At 35.3% G+C, this 26,137-nt stretch overlaps 1 pseudogene; it reads left to right on the forward strand.

Moving 5' to 3' along the window:
* Nucleotides 1-24,296: 24,296 nt before the first annotated feature.
* LOC110212548 (nascent polypeptide-associated complex subunit alpha pseudogene) lies at nt 24,297-24,986 on the forward strand (annotated as a pseudogene).
* The last annotated feature ends 1,151 nt before the right edge of the window (nt 24,987-26,137 follow it).

The following is a 26,137-nucleotide window of genomic DNA, read 5'->3' on the forward strand; positions in this document are numbered from 1 at the left end:
GCATCACTTTCATTTCTCTTCCTAGTTTTTCCTCTACTTCTCTTACTTGGTTTTCAAAATCCCTTTTGAGCTCTTCCAAGGCCTGGACTGATTCATATTTTTCTTGGAGGCTTTGGATGTGAAAGCTTTGACTTTGTTGTCTTCTTCTGGTTGTATGTTTTGATCTTCTTTGTCACCAAAGTAAGATAACATAGTCTTACTCTTCTTACGAGGTTTGCTCATGATCCCAGCCAACTATTTGAGTTTTAAACTCTTTGTTAAGATAAAAGTCTGCTTCCAATGTGGAGAATGTACTGTCCCAAGCTTTGGGGGTTTGTGTAGCTTTTTTCATAGATACTTGTAGGGACCTGAAAATTTTCAGTTCTTCCAAGGTGGTATGATAAGGGTTGAGGTGTTTACTCTTTTCCTGGCCTGTACTCTGTTCTTTGAGTTACCAGCCACAAGCAATCTTTTCTCCCTTGGAACTGTGAGGAGTGTTTCCTCTCCACTACCACTACAAGCTCCACCTCACTAGGGATCCTCCTCATCCTGGGACCGACACCCAGAACTGTGACCCAGATCCAAGCAGGGGCAAAGCAAGAGATTCCTGCCTCACCACTGGCAAAGAGATCCCTGCAGTCCACCTCTGATCAGACACTTGATTCCCCCTCAGTCAGTGGGCCGGAAGCTCAGGATGCAGCCACCTCACTGGCACCTGTGCTCTGCATTCTGTAACTGGCTCTCACCTAGCTCTTCTCTCACCGTAAAAACGACTTTTTCCACTGATCTTTCAAGTTGTCTTCACCATTTGTGGATTGAAGAGTCTGGAAACCAGAACAGCTGCCTGTGATTCATTCCTCTGAGGCCTCCTCCAGGCTTAATGGGGCCTGCATGCCATGCAGAACTGAGCTCCTCTCCCTGCCTGGCGAGATATGCCTTTCTGATCAACCATCCACACAGTCTTGGGTGGAAATTAGCTTTACTCTGTCTTTTTGTGGGTTCTGCTGCTTTAGAATTTGTTTAGAGCCATTTTTTTTACCTGTATCTGGAGTGTTTTGGGAGAGAGTTCAAGCAAGTCACTGTTTTCACTCTGCCATCTTGGCTCTGCTCCCTTGACAAGATTGTTTTAAAGTTTTGCTCTCTCCCTCTCTCCCCTGTTTTCTCTCTCTCTCTCTCTCTCTCTCTCTCTCTCTCTCTCTCTCTCTCTCTCTCTGTCTGTCTCACTCACTGTCCTTCTCTCCTTTTCTGTCTCTCTCCCTCTCCCTCTTTCCCTCTCTCTCCCTTTCTCTGTCTCTCAATCTCTTTCTCTGTCCCTCTTTCCCATCTCTCTCTTTTCTCAATACTGTCTCTCTATGTCTGTCTCACACTGTCTCTCTTTTTTCTGTCTCTCTCTGTCTCCATCAATAAATTATGTGCTTGTAAAAAAAGTAATGACTCGTCCTTTATGTATTTGGAGTCTTAATATTCCCTCACAGATATTACTAAGTCACACAAGGCTGACCTAAAAAAAGGTAGATTTTCATCAGTATCATTGTTGATTAGGAATGGGAGCTTGTTTAAGCTTTCTTGTCCTGGATCCAGGTCAGATCACTGTTCTGTTGGCTGTAGACCATTTATCAAAGTGGAATAGATGGCTCACAAAATTATTCTCTAAAAATATCAAGAAACAAAAAGAGTCAGGAAGTTGGTAACATATTTAAAGTAAATTATTCAGTTAAAAGCTGGTGGGTCATCTCAAGCTAATCCTTATAGGTTAGGGACTATTACATAGATGACAAAACTGTAAATCATGTACATCTGTCCTGGTGCTTTTGATTGGGCCAAATCAAAATTTCATTACAAAGAATATTTGGAAAATTAAAATAATATTGGCAGGGTATAGAGAATATTGGAGTAATTTTATATCCTTATGTTTAGGGGACTAATGTTCTTTTGACTATAATATTCTGAACTAGCCCCCATAGTCATATAAACATCAATTTTCAGGAAGCCAAAAGCAGTTTCTTGTATGGATATGAATTAAACTTTGATTGGTGTCTTTTGCCAAATTGTTTAAAACATTTTAATAAAACATTGACTACTGCACATGATCAGTAAATCAATGCTAGCCAATTCCAATCACCTCTTCTGTGTCTTCATGTTTTTGTTTTTATTCCTGTACTGGCTTTGAAATATTTGATCATAATTTCCTGAAACTTTTCTCCCTTTCATTTTATGCTAGCTTATTTTATTACAGCCTAGGTCATTGACCTCTTTATTTCTGTTTCCTGGTTAATTTTCTTCCTAAAATATTAGTGTTATCCAAGGCTCAGAACATTTTTCTCTGATGTCTTTGGGCAGTAGATGTTTTTTAGGACTTCAGCTTTTAAACAATATTGCTTTGAAATTTCTCTGTGGTCCATCACATGGTCTACTTAAACGTAGAAGAAACCATAATGAAAAATGGTATCCACCTTCAGAAAGAGATCTGTTGAATTCTGAGTACATATCCACTTTCCTCATGTTTCTTGCTTTTTCTTTTCTTTCTTTTTTTTGAAACATGGTTAATATGGAAATAAGTTTTGCATGACTTCAAAAGGTAATTGCTATATTGTTTGCCTTTTCAATGGATGAAGGATGGACAGCAGGGAGAGGAAATTTGGAAGTCAAATTTTTTTTAAATTATAAATAAATTAATTTTAAAAATATTCTTTTATCACAAATGTGCACCTCTCCACCTAAGGGAACAAACTTAAATGGTCATTTTTACTTTTAGTTGCGTTACAGACCTTTCCCTCTTTACTTCTCACCACTACCACACTTTTGGCATTTACTTTGTTTTCATGCATACCACTAAAGTTTTGATACTAAATAATTGTTAACTCTTCCCTGTTCACCTACAGATTTGTTGGGGATGTATTACTAGCTACCCTCTTAAGTTTTATCTCTTCTTCCCCATTTTTATAATTTCTGACAGTGGTATCCTCTCCCCCAAAAATGTTGATTCAATTACACTAATAAGGAGCATGGAATTCAGTCCACTGATCGTTGCTTTCTTTCTTCTATTTGCCTTCCCCTAATACTTTAAATTTGCTTCTTATCTTTAACCTCTTCAATTGTTTTTGTCCTCGTCAATCACCCTTTGTTCTTTATTTCACCTCTCAGTTCAACTGATTTTCCCGTAAATATCTGACAGATAAGTATGACATAATTAAAGTACTTATTTTTTTTGGTGACAATTGCACTTTTTACCTTATTATGGTACTTTTATTTGGAGTTTTTGCAAGTTGAAGATTCTTATAACTTTTTTTGTTTTCTTTTTTTGTTTGTTTTGTTTTATACCTTTCACTTGTTGAAAGTTCAGGTTTTTTACATTGATAAATAAGTTCAGTTTTCAAGGATCTATTATTTTGCATCATTGCTTGCTCTTTTTTAAATTTTGGAGCATTCTTTTCCATTTTTATTGCCTTTGCTTCCTCAGGACTTTGAAGTATATTGGTTATTTATATTGGCATTCTTATTGACTGAAATTCTTTTTCATGGCTGCTTACAAAATTTCTCTGTAGGGGCAGCTACGTGGCACAATGGATAGAGCACTGGCCCTGAAGTGAGGAGTACATGAGTTCAAATTTGGCCTCAGACCAAACACTTGACACACTTACTAGCTGTGTGACCCTGGGCAAGTCACTTAACCCCAATTGCCTAAAAAACCAAACAGACAAAAATTTCTTTGTTAGTGGAATTGTGATATTTAATGACAATGATTTCTAGCCCTCTGGTGCAAATACGCAGAATCTATTCACATTCAAATATTTTGAGCAGGTTTCATTTTTTTTTCTTGAAATATAGCATTCAAGCTTTTATTTATTTTATTTTTTTTTATTATATTCTTTTGGGAAACCTGTAATCCATTAGTTATTTCTTTCCATCATGTATTCAAGATGAATCACTTGAGGTAGTATGGAATTCACATTTTTTAAATGTTGTATATTATTTTTCTTCTAGCAAATCTCCTTCCATTTCTTTACTTTTGAATTCCAAGGTTATAATTCTGTTTTTAAAGACTCTGTTTTTGTAGATGTTCAAACATAATTTCTATTCTTACTTTATTGTTCCTTTTCTTTAATTTTGGAATGAGAGCTCTGACTTCTGCCATATTTTCATTACTATTAAAAAATAACTTTTATTTTCTTTTTAAGTCTTTCTGTAGTTTCTGGATTTTATTCCATGATTTTTTGGACTCCTTTTGACCTCAGCAATTTTTTTTGTTTCCTTTTCATTTCTAGAAAAATTCTTGTTCTTGTAAATATCTTCCAAGTAGAGATAATTAGATTTTTTTATACTTGTCTACAGCCCTTACTATAATTCCTGTACTACACTAGGTAGTAAAGAAATATTTGTTGGTTAATTGATTCATTCTCTTTTTTTTTACTTTTTTAAAATGAATTTTTCTTCTTTCTTTATGAGTGGATCTATTGTCTGCTTAAGGGCTAGGTTTATGCTCAGATTTATTTTCCCTTTTGACCTTTTGTTTTTTAAGCCTTCTCTTGCATTCTTAGATGAATGTCTCTGTTTATCATTTCAACTTTTTGTGTCTGTCCCTTTTCACTATGGTACAAACTCTTGAAGCTTGTTGTTTTCTTCCTTGTGGGTTGTCTGATGATCTGGCCCCAGACAATTACATGGGGAAAGGAGTTTAGCCAACCATTTTGTTCTGTTTTGAGAGTTTTTTTTGTCTAGTTTTTTTTTCTTCTCTTTGCCAATAGTTCTTTCCCCTCTAGCAAATTAAATCTGTCATATCTTCTGTTCCTCACTTACAGTTATTCTTCTTTTTTCTTAAGTGATTGGGCACAGTCCTTGTATTCCATTTTTAATAGGATATGTGGAAGAAGGGGTTTAAGGCTGATTCACTTTCAGACGTGGTACAACATGTTGAAGTCTGAATTCCAAGCTTGTGAAATTTGTTTCAGTGTTTACTCTAGTCAATGATATGAGTTAAGCTAAATGAGAACTCTAATATTTTTCTTTTGTTATGTTATTTCACGAGGCTCTTACCTTGTGCAGTTTTTGTTTCTTTATCTTGAGAAATTAATCTTTGTTTATTTTTTATATAAAGCCTAATTCTTTTACCTGATATTTATCATCGGAGAGGTTTGCATAAAATATCCATTCAACCTCCTTGCCTATCCTTCAACCCCATTTTATATATGAGTAAAATAAGGCTCAATGAAGTTAATGAAGTTGCCTAGGGTTGCAAAGAAATTAAGTGGCAGATCAGAGATAAGAACTTAGCTCTCATGATGTCACGATTATTTTTCTTCCCACCGTATGCCCTGGTTTGGAAAGAAAAAATTGGAAATTGAATTTTTTTTATTCTGTCTGGTATAAGGAATTAATACATAATAAAAATTGACTAAAAACAGGAAATGGAGTCACCTCCAAGTCTGTATAAATACATATCTATGTACAATATGTGTGCACGTGAAGAGGTCTAGAGGTTTGGTGTGCTGCTGGGAACTCCAAAGATTGCAACGAGGGGTCCTGCCTGAATGAATTCAACTCAAATCTTCTTCCACCCAGAGAAAAAGTGTATTAGTGATAAATCATATAGGCCAGGTGACGCCCATAAGTACAAGAGGGCATGAGAACTTCTCAGCCTTTTGGGCATGAGAGATTCCTGGGGTCTGAATGGGGGCCAGGGCAGATCTTATATACACTGAAGTCACTTTGGGTGGTCAGAGGAGGGAGCTGGGAAAAGGGTCTAGGTAAGAATTTCAATTGGAAGGTCTCAGTGATTGAACAGACAATGGGAATAGACAATGAAGAAAATTGGAAGGCAAAAGTTTGAAAGGCATCTGAATAAAATCAAAAGGTGGGGCTAAGGCTTTCAAAGGGAGATAAGGGGAGTCCACAAGGAACCTAAAAGTGTAAAGGTTTTCTGGGGCCTGTAGACAAATGGGAATAGATAATGAGAGGAACTGAAAGGAAGAAGTTTGAAAAGCATCTACACAAGATCAAAAGGTAAGGCTAAGGCTTTCAAAGGGAGATGAGGGGAGTCAATATGAAATCTAAAATTTAAGGGTTTTCTTGGACCATAGACAAAAGGGATCCAGATTATTTTTAGTACAAGGGGTAAAGGTGCATCTGAATAATATCAAAAGGTAGGGCTAAGGCTTTTGAAGGAAGATGAGGAGTTAGGGCTTGTAAACAAAAGGGAGGAAGTTACCGTTTGGGGCAATGGGCTAAGATCTCAGCTTGGGCTCACACCCCATCACATGTATGTGTATACACACATATTTTTCTATTTATTCATGTATATACGTAGTAAGTACACATATGCATAAACACTCAAGCAATATTTAATTATTTAATCTAGCCAATGCTATGTAAAATAGGTAATAAATGTGATATTAATAACAACAACATGTTACCAGATAAAAATAAAATTGTGAACACCTAAGATACTCAATCTTCTAATCAGTTAGGAAATGTACGTTTGAGAAAAGAAGAAATATATATAACCAAGTGGGTTAAATGGATCCAAAGAAGTGGATCAATATGATCTTAGAAAATGTACTGAGAAAGAAGGAGGCAGACAAAGGTAAATTACATTACAGGAAAAGACACAAAATCCTATTACAGCAGAGAGAAAGGTGGGGAGCATTGCTTGAACCTTACTCTCCTCAGATTAGGCTCAAGAAGGGCGTAATATAATCAGTTAGGTATACAAATCTAACTTGCTCTATAGGCAGTAGGAGGGAAAAGGGGAAAGAAAAGGGGGGGGAAAAAGAAAAGGGAGGGGGAAAGAAGGGAGGGAAGAAGCAGTAAGAGTAAAGGGGAAGAAAAGGGAAAGGGATAATAAAAGGGGGAAGGGACTGAAGGAGGTGTGGTCAAAAGCAAAACACTAGTGAAGGGGAAAGGAAAAAGGAGAAAGAAAAGCATAAATAGGGGGAAAAGGATGGAGAAAAAGACACAGATAGTAATCATAACTGTGAATGTGAATGGGATGAACTCTCCCATAAAACGGAAATGGATTGCAGAATGGATTAAAAACCATAATCCTACAATATGTTGTTTACAGGAAACACATTTGAAAAAGAGTGACACATACAGGGTAAAGGTAAAAGGCTGGAGCAGAATATATTATGCTCAGCTGAAGTAAAAAAGCAGGGGTAGCAATCCTGATCTCAGACAAAGCAAAAGCAAAAATAGATCTAATCAAAAGAGATAAGGAAGGAAACTACATCCTGCTAAAAGGCACCATAGACAATGAAGTAATATCATTACTAAATATATGCACCAAATGGTATAGCATCCAAATTCTTACAGGAGAAGTTCAGGGAGTTACAGGAAGAAATAGACAGCAAAACTATACTAGTGGGGGACCTGAACCTCCCCCTCTGCACTAGATAAGTCTAACCACAAAATAAACAAGAAAGAAGTTAAGGAGGTGAATAGAACATTAGAAAAGTTAGGTATGATAGACCTCTGGAGAAAACTGAATGGGGATAGAAAGGAATATACTTTTTTCTGCAGTACATGGCACATACACAAAAATTGACCATGTACTAGGGCATAAAAACCTCACAATCCAATGCAGAAAGGCAGAAATATTAAATGCATCCTTTTCAGATCATGATGCAATAAAAATTATATGTAATAAAGGGCCATGGAAAGATAGACTAAAAAATAATTGGAAACTAAATAATCTAATCCTAAAAAATGATTGGGTCAAACAACAAATCATAGAAACAATCAATAATTTCATTCAAGAGAATGACAATAATGAAACAACATACCAAAACTATGGGATGCAGGAAAGCAGTTCTTAGGGGAAGTTTTATATCTCCAAATGCTTACATAAATAAAATAGAAAAAGAGGAGATTAATGAATTGGGCATACAACTAAAAAAACTAGAAAAAGAACAAATTAAAAATCCTCAACTAAACACCAAATTAGAAATATTGAAAACCAAAGGAAAAATTAATAAAATTGAAATTAAGAAAACTATTGAACTAATAAATAAAACTAAGAGCTGGTTTTATGAAAAAAACAATAAAATAGATAAGCCTTTGGTTAATTTAATTAAAAAAAAGAAAGAAGAAAACCAAATTACTAGTATCAAGAATGAAAAGGGCGAAGCTACCACCAAGGAAGAGGAAATTAAAAAATAATTAGGAATTATTTTGCCCAACTATATGCCAACAAATTTGACAATCTTAGTGAAATGGATACATATTTACAAAAATATAAATTGCCCAGATTAACCGAAGAGGAAGTAAAATACTTAAATAACCCCATCTCAGAAAAAGAAATTGAACAAGCCATTGATGAACTCCCTAGGAAAAAATCTCCAGGGCCAGATGGATTTACATGCGAATTCTATCAAACATTTAAAGAACAATTAATTCCAATACTATATAGACTATTTGGGAAAATAGGTGAAGAAGGAGTCTTACCAAATTCTTTTTATGATACAAATATGGTGTTGATACCTAAACCAGGAAGAGTCAAAATAGAGAAAGAAAATTATAGACCAATTTCTCTGAAGAATATAGATGCAAAAATTTTAAACAAAATACTAGCTTGCAACAACTTATCATAAGAATAATACACTATGACCAGGTAGGATTTATACCAGGAATGCAGGGTTGGTTCAATATTAGGAAAACTATCAGCATCATTGAGCATATCAACAACAAAACCAACAGAAACCACATGATCATCTCAATAGATGCAGAAAAAGCTTTTGATAAAATACAACACCCATTCCTATTAAAAACACTAGAAAGCATAGGTATAAATGGAGTCTTCCTTAAAATAATAAATAGCATCTATCTAAAACCTTCAGCAAGCATTATATGTAATGGGGACAGGCTAGAAGCATTTCCAATAAGATCGCGGTGAAACAAGGATGTTAAGTTATCACCACTGTTATTCAATATTGTACTGGAAACCTTAGCTTTAGCAATAAGAGAAGAAAAAGAAATTGAAGGCATTAGAATAGGCAAAGAAGAAACAAAGCTATCACTCTTTGCAGATGACATGATGATATACTTAGAGAATCCTAGAGAATCAAGTAAAAAACTACTTGAAATAATAAAAACTTTAGCAAAGTTGCAGGCTATAAAATAAACCCACATAAATCATCAGCATTTCTATATATTACCAACAAAGCCCAACAGCAAGAGATAGAAAGAGAAATCCCATTTAAACTTACTGTAGACATTATAAAATATTTAGGAGTCTACCTCCCAAAACAAACCCAGGAACTCTATGAACACAATTACAAAACACTTTTCACACAAATAAAATCAGATCTAAATAATTGGAAAAACATCAGTTGCTCATGGGTAGGCCGAGCTAATATAATAAAAATGACAATCCTACCTAAGCTAATTTACTTATTCAGTGCCATACCAATCAAACTACCAAAAATTATTTTATAGAGTTAGAAAAAATAATAACAAGATTCATTTGGAAAAAAAAAGGTCCAGAATATCAAAGGAACTAATGAAAAGAAATGCAGGGGAAGGTGGCCTAGCAATTCCAGATCTTAAATTGTATTATAAAGCAGCAATCATCAAAACTGCTTGGTACTGGCTAAGAAATAGGGAGGTGGATCAGTGGAATAGGTTAAATATGCAAGACACAGTAGTCAATGACTATAGTAATCTATTATTTGATAAACCCAAAGACCCCAGCTTCTGGGATAAGAACCCACTCTTTGAAAAAAACTGCTGGGAAAACTGGAAAAGAGTATGGCAGAAACTAGGCATAGACCCAAATCTCACACCATATACCAAAATAAAGTCAAAATGGGTTCAGACTTAGATATAAAGGCTGATACCATAAGTAAACTGGGAGAACAAGGAATAGTTTACCTATCAGATCTATGGAGAACAGAAGAATTCATGACCAAACAGGAGATAGAGAACATTATGAAAAGCAAAATGGATAATTTTGATTACATTAAATTGAAAAGTTTTTGCACAAACAAAGCCAATGCAACTAAGATTAGAAGGAAGGTAGAAAATTGGGAAAGAATTTTTACAACCAGTCTCTCTGATAAAGGCCTCATTTCTAAAATATATAGAGAATTAAGACAAATTTATAAGAACACAAGCCATTCCCCAATTGATAAATGGTCAAAGGATATGAACAGACAGTTCTCAGATGAAGAAATTAAAGCCATCTATAGTCATATGAAAAAATGCTCTAAATCATTATTGATTAGAGAAATGCAAATCAAAACAACTCTGAGGTACCACATCACACCTATCAGATTGGCCAACATGACAAAACAGGAAAATGATAAATGTTGGAGAGATGTGGGAAAATTGGAACACTAATACATTGTTGGTGGAGTTGTGAAATGATCCAACCATTTTGGAGAACAATTTGGAACTATGCCCAAAGGGCTACAAAAATGTGCATACCCTTTGATCCAGCAATAGCACTTCTAGGGCTATATCCCAAAGAGATCAAACAAATGGGAAAAGGACCCACATGTAAAAAAATGTTCATAGCAGCTGTTTTTGTGGTGGCAAAGAATTGGAAATTGAGAGGATGCCCATCAATTGGGGAATGGCTGAGCAAGTTGTGGTATATGAATGTAATGGAATATTATTGCGCTATAATAATGATAAACAGGCTGACCTCAGAAACATCTGGAAAGACTTATATGGTCTGATGCTCAGTGAAGTGAGCAGAACCAAGAGGATTTTGTACACAATAAAGGCCATGTTATGCAATGACTAAGATTGTTAAACTGAACCCTTCTCAGCATTATGAGGATCTAAGACATCTCCAGAGGCCTCGGGATGGAAAATGCTGTCCACATCCAAAGAAAGAACTATGGAAGTTGAATCGCTATCACTTATTTTTACCTTGTGTTGAGTTTTTTTTTTCATCTTTCTGATGGTTCCTCCTATTTTTTTTTATTTTTTACTTACAACTTCACTAATGTGAAAATATGTTTAATGGGTATGTAAATATAAAGCCTATATCAGATTGTGCGATATCTTGGGGAGGTTGGGGGGGGAGGAAGGGGGAGAAAAATTTTCAACTCAAAAGCATATGGAAGTGATTGTTGATAAATCAAAATAAATTAATAAAATAAAAAAAAAGAAATTCAAATAAAAAAAAGAAACAGGAAAATTAGAACCCAGTTTTTATGCTTTGATTTAGTTCATTATTCATTCCACCATCAGAGGAGATGTCAATAAGGATTTAATAACAGAACATTTTTTACAAAAAGATGGATTCCAATATATACATAATGCATTGAGTGATCAGTCTTAAAACAGTACATATCAATCAATAAAACAGTTACAACTTATGGTCTTATTCAAATGAATAACCTCTAATTAAAGTGGATGCTTTTTTAAAGGTATTTACAAGATGGACCATAAGCCATTCCTCTTTTAACATTAACTAATTATAACAAAACTGAGATAGGTATGATCTTAACTAAGTAGCATAGTAATATCCTGGCTTCACAAGTCCTTGACTTAAATGTCCCCATGCCATTAAGAGGAATTAAAGGACCCTAACTTACACAGGAATATATACTAGTAACATATGTCAAGGCTAAATACTTAGTTGTTTGGGCTAAAATTCTAGGCCAAATAGCTCAAGCGTGTACTTATATCTTACTAGAATAAACTCAGATATTCCAGCATCAATATATTATTTAATAGCTGTAATATTGTTCTTATAAAACTTTTTTATTATAGAAATTTGTCATAAAAGAGTAAGTACATAACTAAAGTAAGGAAACATTATTTCCTTCACTTCATGTCAATTCCAGGTAGAAATTATATAGAAAGCCAACTGCATTGAGCCAGGCTTAAAGTATGCCAGGTGTCATAGTAGGGAAATTGAGTTAGGAGAGTCACACCTCAGCTCATATGGAATAGTCATTCCCCCAACCATTCCAATGAGAGCACCCTCTGCTGTTCATAGATACAGTTCACAGACCCCATAAGGATGCTGGCACCATGGATCAGTGGCTCACTAACATTACTAGATAATCATACCTGGAGTCAGACTCAGAATGACAGTCAGATAACAGTCCCATAATAGCAAGTTCCAATAATCAGAGTTTCAGGTATGCGACTATAATCTCATATTTGTTCTGAACATCTTTAAAGTGAGCTATATATAGTTAATCTGAAAGAATGAGATGCTTCAGGAATTGAATCTTATACATATATCATAAGTTCAAACACTAATTTTAACTCATATTTAGGCCACAAAATGAATTCAGATCAAAACAGCAAAATCTTCCTTACTTATAGCTCATTGTAGCAATTGCTTTAAAATTAATCACTAGCCTTAGACCTCTGATGGTGCTGCCACTGAGCAACTGACTCTATTTCTCAGAAATCACCTATTTAAGGCCAGTGCAAAAATACAACAAATCTAGGAATGACACTTGAAATTCATAGTAGGTTTGGACATAATTGTCATCAATATCAAATTATTATTGAAACAAATTAGCTTGCAAATGGAAATTTAGTAGGCCTTCTAAAAATCACACAAAAGATTTTGCAAGACATTTCTTTATAAAAGTATTTCCCTTTATTAAAAACAGCTTACAATTTATCCTGATGTTACTATAGCACACTAAATTAATTAAAATATTTTACAAGGTCCTTTTTTTTTTGCATAATTACCAACTCTCCTTTCAAAAATGCTTTTGTTAGTACTTGATTTAAGTAATACCTCCAAATAGCTTAGTTAACAATCTTAAGCCAAATAATTTTAGCTGAGACTTTCTTTTAAATAGAGACAAAACTTGGAAGTTTATAATTTCCTAAATTACAATACTTTAAAATATTACAACACATGGTCAGATAGAGTGACCTAACAGCTTCCTGATCCATTTTTTCCCCTGACAGTACTATTTTAATATAACAGAGACACTGCTTTTCTAAGAACATTGGTGTTACGATTGTTACCAAATTACACAATATAAAAAATTTTTAGAAACATAAAATAACATAAACAATTATCATGTATTTAAAACAAAACCAATTGATTACAATTAGGTGGCCTTAATTTAAACAATTACATTTAAATAGTTAGCATTCACATAGCATTTGTCTTATGCCAAGCAGTGTGCCAAGTACTTTATTATCATGAGATCCTCATAACATCCCTGGAAAGTAGGTTCCACTGTTATCCCCTTACAGAATAGCAAACTGAGGTAAATAGAATGTTCTTGGGGCCATATAGTCAATAAATTTCTTTCTTTCTGTTTTTCTGTCTGTTTTTCTTTCTTTCTGTTTTTCTGTCTGTTTTTCTTTCTTTCTTTCTTTCTTTCTTTCTTTCTTTCTTTCTTTCTTTCGGCAGTTGGGGTTAAGTGACTTGCCCAGGGTCACACAGCTAGTAAGTGTCAAGTGTTTGTCTGAGGCCACACTTGAACTCAAGTCCTCCTGACTCCAGGGTCGGTGCTCTATCCACTACACCACCTAGCTGTCCTAATAAATTTCTCAATGTCAGATGACAGTATCTTTTTGTGCATTCTGATAGGAAGAACACTCTCAAATGCTGTTCTTATTCCTTCAGGAGAGATTTTGATATAAATAAAATCTGGTTTATAATCACTAATTATGGACATTTAAATTTGTTTAAAGTCCAATGCTCTTGTCCCTTTTTAAGGAAATATTGTTCATAAATTCATACATTTCCTTTAAAAGGCACAAGGATCATGAAATATGTATAAAGTTTTACAAACAGTTTGAAATCATGTGTTATCATCAGGTTAGTTTAAGGGTTTTGCCCCAGGCCAAAGGAATAACTCATAAAATAACATGGTGTAGTCAGCCTTCTCAGGAAGGAACTTTGAGAGCCAACCCAATAATTAATTGAATAGTACAAGGAAACATCTCAAGATTTTATGTAATAATTGAAATCACAATAACCAATATCTTGACCATATCCAATATTTATGTAATGTTAGATTTAGTAAGGCTTTCCTGCAGATTTATTCTAAAAGGCGTGTAGATATAATTTCTTCTAACCTTCTATAACTTTGACTATTGGTTTTCAAATCAAGCCACAACATTTTCATTTTCAATCTTTCTGCTTAAAACAAAATTAACTTTTCTTACACCCTCCCAACATGCCCAAATTATCTGAACCTGGAACAAAAGCACCCCAAACAACTATCATAAGATGGGGATATGGGGGGTGGGGAGCTTAGAGCACATGGGCTTGCTGCTGACCACTCCACTTCAGTTTAACTCCAAATTTTTTTTCTCTGCATTTCATATTTTCACTTAAGCTTTACTTCTCTTTCCTAATCTTTCAAACCTATTACTCCGACTATCTCCACTTTACATTCCAAACAAAAAATTATACTTAGTCCAAATTTATCCTGCTTCTCTGTACCTGTTAGAATCTGGAGGGAGTTAAGGCCTAACAATTTACAAATCAAGAGAGCTGTATTTCTCCCACACCCTTCACAAACAGCTTTTATAATGTTAATATATATTTTAAACAAATTACTGAAATCTTAAAGTAATTTAAAAGACAGAACAACCCCTATTTTTGCAATTTTAAACACAGTGCTCTGATATCAGATACATCAGCAGGAGGGGTGCAAAGACAGTTTAATTTAAATAAAGAACAAACTTAGATCCTAAATTAGATCTAATTAAACCTGAATTCAAATTCTCAACTTTCTCTCTCTTAGCTATCTTGGGCTGCCTGGTTTAGAATCTTATTACTCTAAAAGGCTGCTTGCTGCTGGCTGATTTCACCTTCCATCAGCTTCTGGGATAGTCTCACCCTGCTTTTGAATATAGTCTTAATCTCCCACTGAAAGCCTAAGGTGGGACTTCTTTCCCAATATTCTCTCTAATTACAGACCATAGAAGTTCCTTAGAAGATTTTTATGGCTGCATTTTAAATCTTTTTCCACAAACATGAAACATTTTACAAACACAGAGACACAACAGCTTGACAAGACAAAGGGCACATGAATCTAATTCTCTTGTTGGATTTTTAGGCTTAGTTTGTTTTTAAGATAAACCAATTTAAAATTAGAATTAGAGTGGTCAAAATTCAGTTATCCTTTAGTTCCACATCCTTCTAAAAACAACCAATTCAGATTACAATACAATTTATCACATATCAATTTACTCTGACTTACCCATAGTCAAATTATAGAGGATATCCTTTCTGAGGAGGCCTGTCTTGAGGACTCTATCCTCAGAGCTGCTTTGAGAGGAAAACAAAAATGGACTGCAATGAACAAGTGGAGTCTGTTAGGACCAGGAGTAGAGAAGGGACTTATCACACCTGTCCGGGGTGGAGCAGGAGAATAAGTCCTGTGGCCACTCAATCCCAGTACTATCTGGGGGAAAAGTTCCGATCTCTAGTACTTTCCATATAAGTCATCACACCATTTAATGTCTAACTCCAATAAATGACAGAGTCTGTTCTAAGAACAAGACAAATGAAATTAGGGGGTGTGTGTCCACTCTTTAATTTCTCTCAAGCTGGCTTATCATGCATTGCATGGGAGTTATAGCCCAGAACTAGGTCCCCCTAAGGGGACAGTCAAGAACTGGTTCAATCTGGGGCTGGAGGTACAGGATTATATGCCCTTTGAAAAGCAGGTGTTCCAAGGGGTACCAATCAACTCTGATTGGTCAAACACCCTGGGAGGGGGTTCTGTGAGTATGTGATTAAGGTCACTTAACCCTGATCAAAGAGACATCAATTTCCATATCGCCTGCCTTGACAAAAGAGAGGAAACAACATTTTCCCAGACATCTTTGGGCAGCACAATGAGCAGGAACAGACCCATTTAGATCAGATCTTAATTTCCTTGTGAAGGACTGAACTTTGAAAGGAAGCGGGATAGGGAAGCTCTGAGTCTCCAAGATAATGGTTATTAATTTTTTTTTCACTAATATCTATAATAACAATGATGAATAAATTCAAGGAGAAAGATTGTTTGCTTTTCAAAATACCATCCAATCAGATGGAATATTTTGTAATCAAAACTAGGGACACTAAAGCCATAAAGGCATATAATGACTTACAATAATTGATATAAATACATGCTATCCCAGGAGGAAGCTAATAATGATTGCTTTTGGGGTCTTGAGAATAGTCATAGTTACATTTTGAGCCACTTTGCAGGCTGGAATTAGCATTTTGTGATTAAACTTGGATGAAATTACTTGATAATTATGTTTTCTTAATTTCTAAATGTATTATGTAGACAGAAATGATCCATGGAGAGAGATGAAGTACTGACACATCTGAAGGAAACAATCAGAAAGAACATTACTTAGAAAGGTATTCAAGTCTCAGTTAAACATTTGTTTAAGGTATTCTGCTGATGAGAAAATAATGTATTTGAATAGCCACACAACTTCATAACTAGGTTTCTGGCAAAGCCAATACTTTTATCATGTTAACAAGGTTATAATGCCCCAAAAGAATCTTGATTCACTTATTTATTTAACATTCTTCCCCATGGATTACATTAATCAATGATATCAAATTTTTAGTGGATTAATTTTAGAAGTCTGATATAGAGCCTAGAAATAAACTAAGTAGGACTAGGATAGTTTGAGGGAAAAGCATATCATTGGAAAAATTTCAAAACAAAAGTGTTAAGCCACAAAACTATGTTAAAAGCACCCTTTAAATGTTTTCCAACACTAGGCCTCAAAAATCATCTGTCCATATGCATCGCTTTTAATCTTGCCACCCATTACACTTAATATCACATGATTCAAAAATACCTGCTGGAATGAATCACAAACTGCCATCGCATCCTTACAAAGAGTGAAGATTACAAAGTTATATAGAAAAGGTAATGTAAACGGAAATTCTTATTGGATCAGAATCTCATTTTTTACCACTCTGATTCTCATTGTGTCCAAAATTTTTCTTTTAGGTACCGGGCATTATTAGTTTTGTTGTTGATTTTAAAATATTAATAGTTTAAGTTAGTATGATGACAGCTAACATAATACAAGATCAAACTAATTATTCCCACTGAATCAACAAAGGAGAAGAAAAATATTCATATTTCCCAGACTATGGCACACAAACCATAAAGTTAGCCATAGAACTAGTTGATCAATGCATGTGACTAGGGTTGGTACTTCAAATTCACAATCAATTGTGCCCAGACCCAAAGGAGAAATTGAAGCTGGATTGCATTTTAGAAATTGGTCTATCATTTCAATGATTCCAAACTTCCTAACTTTGACACAAAGATCATCAAGCTAATTCAGATATTCTGTGAAGGCAATATTGCTACACCCTTGGAAAACCACTGTCCTGGATGAGTTAAAATTGAAATGGAACAAAAATATAATAGAAGTTGTATGGTTTATTTAAGTCCTCTATGAGGCACTTCCAATCATGACTTTTATATACAAATGCAATGAAAAACATAAGCTCATAGATTTAGAATTGGATGATACCTTAGATGTCATATAGTTTAAGACCCTCATTTTGTAGGTTAAAAAAACTGTGGTGGAATAATATATATATGTAAATTCATATAGATAAGCAGTGACAGAGGCAGCACCCAGATTTAATCTTGTGATTCAAAATGCAGCATACTTTCCATCACAACACTCTTCCACCATTCAATATAGTATATTTAAAATAGGAAGTAGGCCTGTCATGTAGTGTGAATTGGATGGAGACAGCATAACAGCTGATATTATATGTGGGTATCCCTGAAATATTTAAAAAAAACCAGTTTTGAATGGATCATTTACATAGGATTTACTTTAAGATATTAGTAAGACTAACCATGCTCTCTCTCTCTCTCTCTCTCTCGCTTCTCTCTCTCTCTCTTTCAGACTCTTTCTTTCTCTTTCTCTGTGTGTGTGTGTGTGTGTGGTGTGTGTGTGTGTGTGTGTGTGTGTGTGTGTGTGTGTCCTTTGGCAGTCTTATAAAACATATTGACCCTCTTCTCAGAATAATATTTCTTGCCTACTTTTATAATTGAAAAATGCTAAATCGCATGTAGAGCTTAGTGAAAATAAAGATCCAATTAAAATTCATGAATCCCTTAAAGTATATCCATATATCTCCTGGGGGTCCCCAGGTTAAGAACATCTGATATAGAAAGAGAAAGCAATGAGAGGTCATGATCTGCATTTCTGGAGGGAGCATGTGTTACGATAAGAATAATAAATCCATCAAAGTTTGCCAGAATTTTTGGTAAGCCAGAATAAGTTAAATCAGGTCTGAACTAGCAAACTTTCCAAAATCCCTTCCCGTTGTTCCCTACACAAAACCTATCCTTCAGCCAAATTGATCTGGTCATTTTCCCAAGAGCATAGCATACTTATTGATCTGATTCATTGCCTCTTCCCCTTAACCTCCCTCTACCTTATCAATGTCCAGTCAGTTCTTCGGAGATGAAGGCAAATTCTAATACATCTATGAAACATTCCTAAATATCCCAATCTACAATATGATCATTCCTCCCTCTTTTGAATTCATAACACAAATTGCAAGCAACCTTCATTTAGTAATGTTACTTCATAAATTGCTATGCCTTTGTATATTTCCAGATAGATTACAATTGTCATAAAGTCAGGAATGGCACTGCTTATTTCTCATTGCATGTGAGAGAGGACAGAGGCTTTGTGGTCTAGTAGAACAGATGCGTCATTTCATAGTTCAGTTCTCACTTCTGACACTTATTGACTCCATGGACATGATCAAATATTGTAAAGCCTTCTGAACTTACATTTCTCCATCTATAATAAAGGATTAACAGGCCTTTCACACCTACATTAAATGATTTCTGTCAGGAACAAATAAGATATTACATGCATCTCACTTTACAAATCTTAAAATAGTATATAAGATCAGCATAATCAATAATGAATCTATCAATGAGCATTTATTAAAGACTTTCTATATGTTAGACTTTATGCTAGCCATAAAAAAAACAAAAAAAGGAACAGTTCCTGTCCTAAAGTACCAACACTAGTGATTAATGCATACTATACCTGAACAAGGATTCCTTCTACAATAATCACTCAAACTCCATTAGAGAGAAGTGAAAAGAAACTCACTACCTCCCTAAACATCCATTTCCACTGTGAAGTTGTTCTCATTGTTAGGAAATTTTTCTTTATGTCATCTCTAAATCTTCCTCATTGAAACTTCTGTGCATTGTTCCAGGTTCTGCTGACTTTGATCTGAAAAAGTTTTGAAACTATTTAGACCTTTTCATCTAATGTTGCCACTCCTGGGCATATGGACTGATATATTCATAACAATATTTATGGGTTTTAAATAGTGGAAACAAAGTGGTTCATTATCAATTGAAGAATGGCTGATTAAATTGTTATATATAATGAAACATCATGGCATAAGAAAATGAAAGATAAACACGAGGAATTCAGAAAAAAAAGAAATATTTCTATGAAATTATGCTAAGCAAAATTAGCAGAAGCAGAAACTATGGGCAGATGTTTCAGGGAAGAAGATTTAGTGTTGATGCTAGGAAAAACTTCTGAAAAGAAAGTAAAGTTTTTGACTTCATGATAATTCTGGCATAATTAGAATTGAATAATTAGAAAGATAGTTACTTAGGTTGCATGAAGGTTGTAAAAAGTCTGTGTGTATGTGTGTGTGTGCATGTGTGTGTGTGTGTGTGTGTGTGTGTGTGTGTGTGTTTTGCACTGAATCAGACCACTTCAGTATCACTGGAAGTGTGAATTTCCCCATCCCGAACTATCACTAAGATATTGTAATAACACAAAACTTAATACCCCCTAAAAGCAGCAACAGGATTAAACCATATCTTCCCCATACAAGTGACAGAGAGTCAAGCTCCAACATGAAGTTTGAAGTTTTGAAGTAGGCTGTAAAAATTAGTGGACAAACAATCACAATAAAAACATTACACTATAAAGAGCTGTTATAGGCAAAGAAGCTCAAGATACAAACCGATAAGAGAATGACTCCAAAATTTCTATATTGCTCAGAGAAATGTATAGCATGGACACAAATTTGACTAAAATTGCTGGAAGAAATGAAGCAAGAAATTTAAAAAGAAGACTTAAAAATATTTTTTTAAAGAAATGAGAAGACAGTGCTTGAGGAAAAAATGAAAAAGAAATGGGAGCTAAGTTAGAAAAATTTGGAAAGATTATTAATGGCTTGTCACAAGTGGCATACAAGTTTATCCAAGCAAAATTCTCCTTGAAAATTAGAGTAGATCAAATAGAGGAACAATTTGACATAAGGAAACAAGAAATATTAAAAGTAACTTTAAATCCTAAAAAATAGAAGAAAAACTAAGCTACCTCACAGAAAACAAATTACTTGGAAAACAGAGGAGAAAAATAGTAAGAATTATTGCACTATCTGAATGCATGACAAAAAAAAAAAGAATTTCCCTATCCCATTTTAAGAAATCTTAAAAGAAAACTGCCTAAATATTTACAGAACTAGAGGGAAAAGTAGAAATGAAATAATCTACCAGTCACCTCTGTAAAGAAACCACAAAATGAAAACACCTGGAACATTATAGCCAAATCTGGAGCTTTAAGGTAAAAGAAAAACAAACAAACAAACATTACAAGCAGCCAGAAAGAAGTACTAAAGTACTTCAAGCACTAAAGAGCCATAGTTAGGATCATTCGTAATTTAGCTGCTACTACTTTTAAGGAGTAGAGAACTTATAATATGTCCAAAAGTAAAGGACTTAGGCTTATAGTCAAGAACAATTTATGGACTAATACTGAACATATTGCTACAGAGGAAATCATGATTTTTTTTCAAATTTAGGACTTCCAAATATTCTGATGAAAAGACTAGAGCTGCCTTGAAAAGTATAGCTCAAACATAGGAGCAAAGAGAAGTATAAAAAAGGCATATATGAATGAACAATGATAAAAGACTAACAATGATAAATTACATTCTAAAAAGAGGAAAGGATACACTTATCCCCTCTGAAGCCTAACATAAGCAGTTGACATACAGAGAATCCAATTTGCCAGGCCTAGGAATGATTCTGTTATTTTTTTAAAAATTTGTTTATTTTTAGTTTTCCACATTTACTTCCACAAGATTTTGAGTTTGAAATTTTCACCCCACCTCCCCTAACCCAAGATGGCATGCATTCTGAATATCCCTTCCCCTAGTCTCCCCTTCCTTCTATCTTTCCCCACTTCTCTTATCTCATTTCCCTTCTATTTTCCTATAGGGTAGAATAGATTTCTGTACCACATTTCCTGTTTTTCTTATTTCCCAGTTGCATGTGAAAGCATTTTTTTAAAAATGCCTTTTTTAAAACTTTGGGTTACAAATTTTCTCCCTTCCTCCCTCCCCACCCACCCTCATTGAAAAGGCAAGCAACTCAATATAAGTTATACATGTGCAGTTATGCAAAACACTTCCATAGTAGTCATGTTGTGAAAAACTAACTCTATTTCCCTTAATCCTATCCCACCCACCACCATTTATTCTATTCTTTCTTTTGACCCTGTCCTTCCTCAGAAATGTTTGCTTCTGATTACCTGCTTTCTCAATCTGCCCTCCTCTTTATCACTCATTCACTTTCTCTCTTGTCCCCTTCTCCCCCTATGTGCCTGTAGTTAAGACAGATTTCCATACCCAATGAATGTGCATGTTATTCCCACCTTAAGCCAAATCCTATGAGAATAAGATTCAATCATTCCCTCTCACCTTCCCCTGTTTCCCCTCCACTGTAAGAGCCTTTTCTTTTCTGTTTTTTTTGTGAGGTAATTTACCCTGTTCTGCCTCTCCCTTTCTCCTGCTCCTAGTATAATCCTCACTCACCCCTTAATTTTATTCTCTAGATATGACCCCTTCATCTTCAATTCACCCTGTGCTATCTATCTATCTATCTATCTATCTATCTATCTATCATCTATCTATCTATCTATACATACATATAATTTTTTTTTCCTTCCAACTACCCTAATACTGACAAAGGTCTCATGAGTTATAAATATCATCTGTCCATGTAGGAATATAAACAGTTTAACCTTAATAAGTTTATTATGATTTCTTTTTCCTGTTTACCTCTTCATGTTCCACTTGAGTCTTGTATTTAAAAGTCAAATTTTCTATTCAGCTCTGGTCTTTTCATCAGGAATGCTTGAAAGTCCTCGATTTCACTGAATGACTATTTTTTCCCCTGAAGTGTTACACTCAATTTTGCCGGGTAGGTGATTCTTGGTTGTAATCTTATCTCCTTTGGCCTCTGGAATATTATATTCCATTCCCTGTGGTCCTTTAATGTAGAAGCTGCTAAATATTGTGTTATCCTGATTGTGTTTCCACAATACTTGAATTGTTTCTTTCAGGCTGTTTGTAATATTTTCTCCTTGAACTGGGAACTCTGGAATTTGGTTACAATATTCCTAGGAGTTTTCCTTTGGGGATTTATTTCAGGAGGAGATTGGTGGATTCTTTCAATTTCTATTTTGCCCTATGGTTCTAAAATATCAAGGCAGTTTTCCTTGATAATTTCTTGAAAGATGATGTCTCGGCTCTGTTTTTGTCATGGATTTCAGATAGTACAATAATTTTAAAATTCTCTCTCCTGGGTTTATTTTCCAGGTCAGTTGTTTTTCCAATGAGATATTTCACATTGTGTGCTAATTTTTCATTCTTTTAGATTTCTTTCATAGTGTCTTGATTTCTCATAAAAGTCACTAGCTTCCAATTGCTCTATTTGAATTTTTAAGGAAGTATTTTCTTCAGTAAGCTTTTGAACTTCCTTTTCCGCTCGGCCAATTTTGCTTTCTAAGGCATACTTTGCCTCATTGGCTTTTTGGACCTCTTTTGCCATTTGAGTTAGGCTATTTTTAAGGTGTTATTTTCTTCAGTATTTTTTTGGCGCCCTTTAGCAAACTGTTGACTTGTTTTTCATGATTTTCTTGCATCACTGTCATTTCTCTTCCCCGTTATTCCTCTACTTCTCTTACTTCCTTCTCAAAATCCTTTTTGAGCTCCTCCAAGCTCTGGGACTGATCCATATTTTTCTTGGAGGCTTTGGATGTAGAAGCTTTGATTTTGTTGTTTTCTTCTGGTTGTATGTTTTGATCTTAGTTACCAAAAAAAGATTCTGTGGTCTGACACTTCTTGTTAGGTTTGCTCAAGATTCCAGCTAATTACTTGAGCTTTAAACTCTTTGTTAAGGTAGAGGTATGCTTCCAGTGTGGAGAATGTACTGTCTCAAGCTTCGGGGGTTTTGTACAGCTGTTTTCAGAGATACTTCTAGGGACCTATAAGTTTTCAGTTCTTCCAAGGTGGTATGATAAGGGGTGAGTTGTTTACACCTTTCCTGGTCTGTGCTCTGGTCTGAGAGTGACCAGAAGCATTCTTTTCTTTCTTGGAACTGTGAGGAGGATTTCCTATACACAGCCACTACAAGCTCCACCATGCCAGCACTCCTTCTTGCCCAGGACTGCCCCTCAGAATTGTGACCCAGAGGCAAATGCCAGCAAAGCAAGAGATTCCTTGCCTCAGTATTGGCAAAGAGTCCCTGCAATCCCCTTCTGATCAGCCACTGGATTCCCCCTCAGACCGTGAGCTGGAAGTTCAGGAAGCAGTTGCCACCCTGGGGCCATGCTCAGGAACTGGGACTGAGACCTAGCTTCTCTCTCACCACAGAAACAGACTTTTTCCATTGACCTTCTAAGTTGTATTTGGCATTTGTGGGTTGAGAAGTCTGGAGATCACCACAGCTGCCTGCAATTCAGTCCTCTGAGGCCTGCTTCAGGTTCACTGTGGCCTGTGCAACCACGCTGTGCTGTGCTCCACTCCCAGCCCTGCGTGATACACCTTTCTGATCAATCATCCAGGTTGTCTTGGGCTGGAAATATTTCACCCTGTCTTTTTATGGGTTCTGCTGCTTCAGAATTTGTTTAGAGCAATTTTTTATGAGTATTTGGAAGGGTTTGGGGGAGAGCTCAAGCAAGTCACTGCTTTCACTATGCCATCTTGGCTCTGCCTGCCTGATTCTGTTATTTTTTGAGCATCTTAATGGTAAAAATGGAAAAAGAGAGGAAGAGAAAAATACTAGGAGATTGGGGGAAGGATATCAATCAATCAATAAAGTTTTATTAAGCACCTACCATATGACAAAAACTTTCCTAAGCTCTGGGAATTCAAAAAGAGGGGGAAAAAATATTGTCCCTGCTCTCAAATAGCTTATAATTGTGTACATGTACACACATGTATACATATTCATAAACATATATAAATATATATGCCTGTATACACACCCAACATAAGCTACATTTTGATTAAATAAAAGACGATTCTTAGAGGGAGGGCACTGGGATTAATAATGATTGGGAGAACAGCTAACTTGGATCCTTGTTTCACTCACAAATTGTCTAGTGAAGCAACGAAAAGTGTTCTAGCCATGAAACAAGAGTTATCACAGCCCTGGGACTGAGAAAGAGTCTGGAATAGACTCTGATAATGATGAATCTGTACAGGAGCTTGAAGAGCAGGATTCTACAAGGCAACCATGAAACAGGCCCAACTGACAGCAGCTGCTGAGATGAATGAGGAATTGGTCTGTCAAGCAAAACAGAGTTTAAGTGAAAAGAAGGCAAAAAAGGCTATGTTGAAACGGAGACTTTGAGAAGTGACAGAGGTTACTAAAGTCACTATGTGGAAATCTAAGAATGTCTTCCTTGTCATCACAAAGCCTGAATTCTTGAAGAGCCTAGCTTCAGATACCAACATGGTCTTTGGGGAAACCAAGATTGAGGATCTCTCTCAGTGGGAATAGCTAGCTGCTACTGAAAAATTTAAAGGTTAGGGTGAAGCCTTCTTAAACACATAGGAAAATGCACAAACTCCAATCGTACCAAAATAAAGCAAAGATTAAGAGGTTGACAAAGCATATATAGAAATTAAGGATGTATAATTGGTCATGTCCCAAGCAGATGTATACAGAGTAAAGGCTGTCCAAACCTTAAAGAACAACAGTAATCATAAAATTGAGAAGATACTGGGAATTAAGTGAACCACACTGATTCCATCTTGTGGCTCAATTTTGGATCTAGCTCAGTTCCTTTGCTATTCAATTATGGGCCCAATGTCTGTCTTATAACAAATCTTGATTTAATTATGGGAATTGTGAGAAAACTTTCTTGCACTGTTTGAATAAAAGCCCTGTGTGGCTGGGAAGCTGGACCATCTCTTCCTGATACTTAGAGACCCTTAACTAAGGACCTAGGTTATGATGACCAGAAACTCAGTCTGATCCAAAGATGGAAGCAAGGAATTTTCCCATAATTATATATCTGAAGAGCCCATATGTCTGATTTGAAAATTGGCCCCTTATTGATCAATCACTTATTGTTTCCATGTTTATTTGGTTGAATATAGTCACTCAAGGGCAGGGAGCTCCTTTTTTTCTGATTTCATGGAATTGTACCCATGTGCTCTCCCATCTCCCAACTCTCAAACTCACTCATCTCCCTCTCAAATTGAAAAGCCTTTAATCTCTCCACTAATTAGATATCAGATTACCTAATTACATATCCTGTTTTATATCTTGCTTATTGTTATATTTTCATGTATAAAAATATTTCTCCCCCCTGATTCCAGTGGCAACCTGAGGAAACACTGGCCTTGATTTGTTATGCAATTATAATGCATTGTTTAATAAATTGATATGCTCAGAAGCTCAGATCTTCCTTTGCTTTGTCATTTCTTCTCTCACTGACAACAAAATGCTATTATGAAATAAATGATGTAAAAAACTCAAGACACGGATATTTTTTTCAGTGTTTCAAAAAGGATTTTGATTTGATTTGAAATTTGTAATATTTCTATCAATAAAGTTATAGTTTCTTGTATAAAAAAGAGGGATTGGGGAAGGTTTCAAGTAAAATAAAGTATTATAATTGGGAATTAAAGAAAGCCAGGGAGCTTATGAGGTCAGAAAATGGAAGAAGGGTATTCTAGGGTATAGGGAACATCTAGGGAAGATTCACAGAGATGAGAGGAGTGTCTTATTCTTGGAATCACTGGGAGGCCAATGTCACTAGTTTGAAGAGCACATGGCCAGGATTAAGGTGCAAGAAGACTGGAAAGGTAGCAAGTGGCTAGATTATAAAGGACTTTGAATGATAAAGCATTTTGCATTTGATTCTGGAGGCAATGGAGATG

This window comes from Phascolarctos cinereus, unplaced genomic scaffold, assembly GCF_003287225.1.
Source record: "Phascolarctos cinereus isolate Bilbo 61053 unplaced genomic scaffold, phaCin_HiC Scaffold_4;HRSCAF=312, whole genome shotgun sequence".
Lineage (NCBI taxonomy): Eukaryota > Metazoa > Chordata > Mammalia > Diprotodontia > Phascolarctidae > Phascolarctos > Phascolarctos cinereus.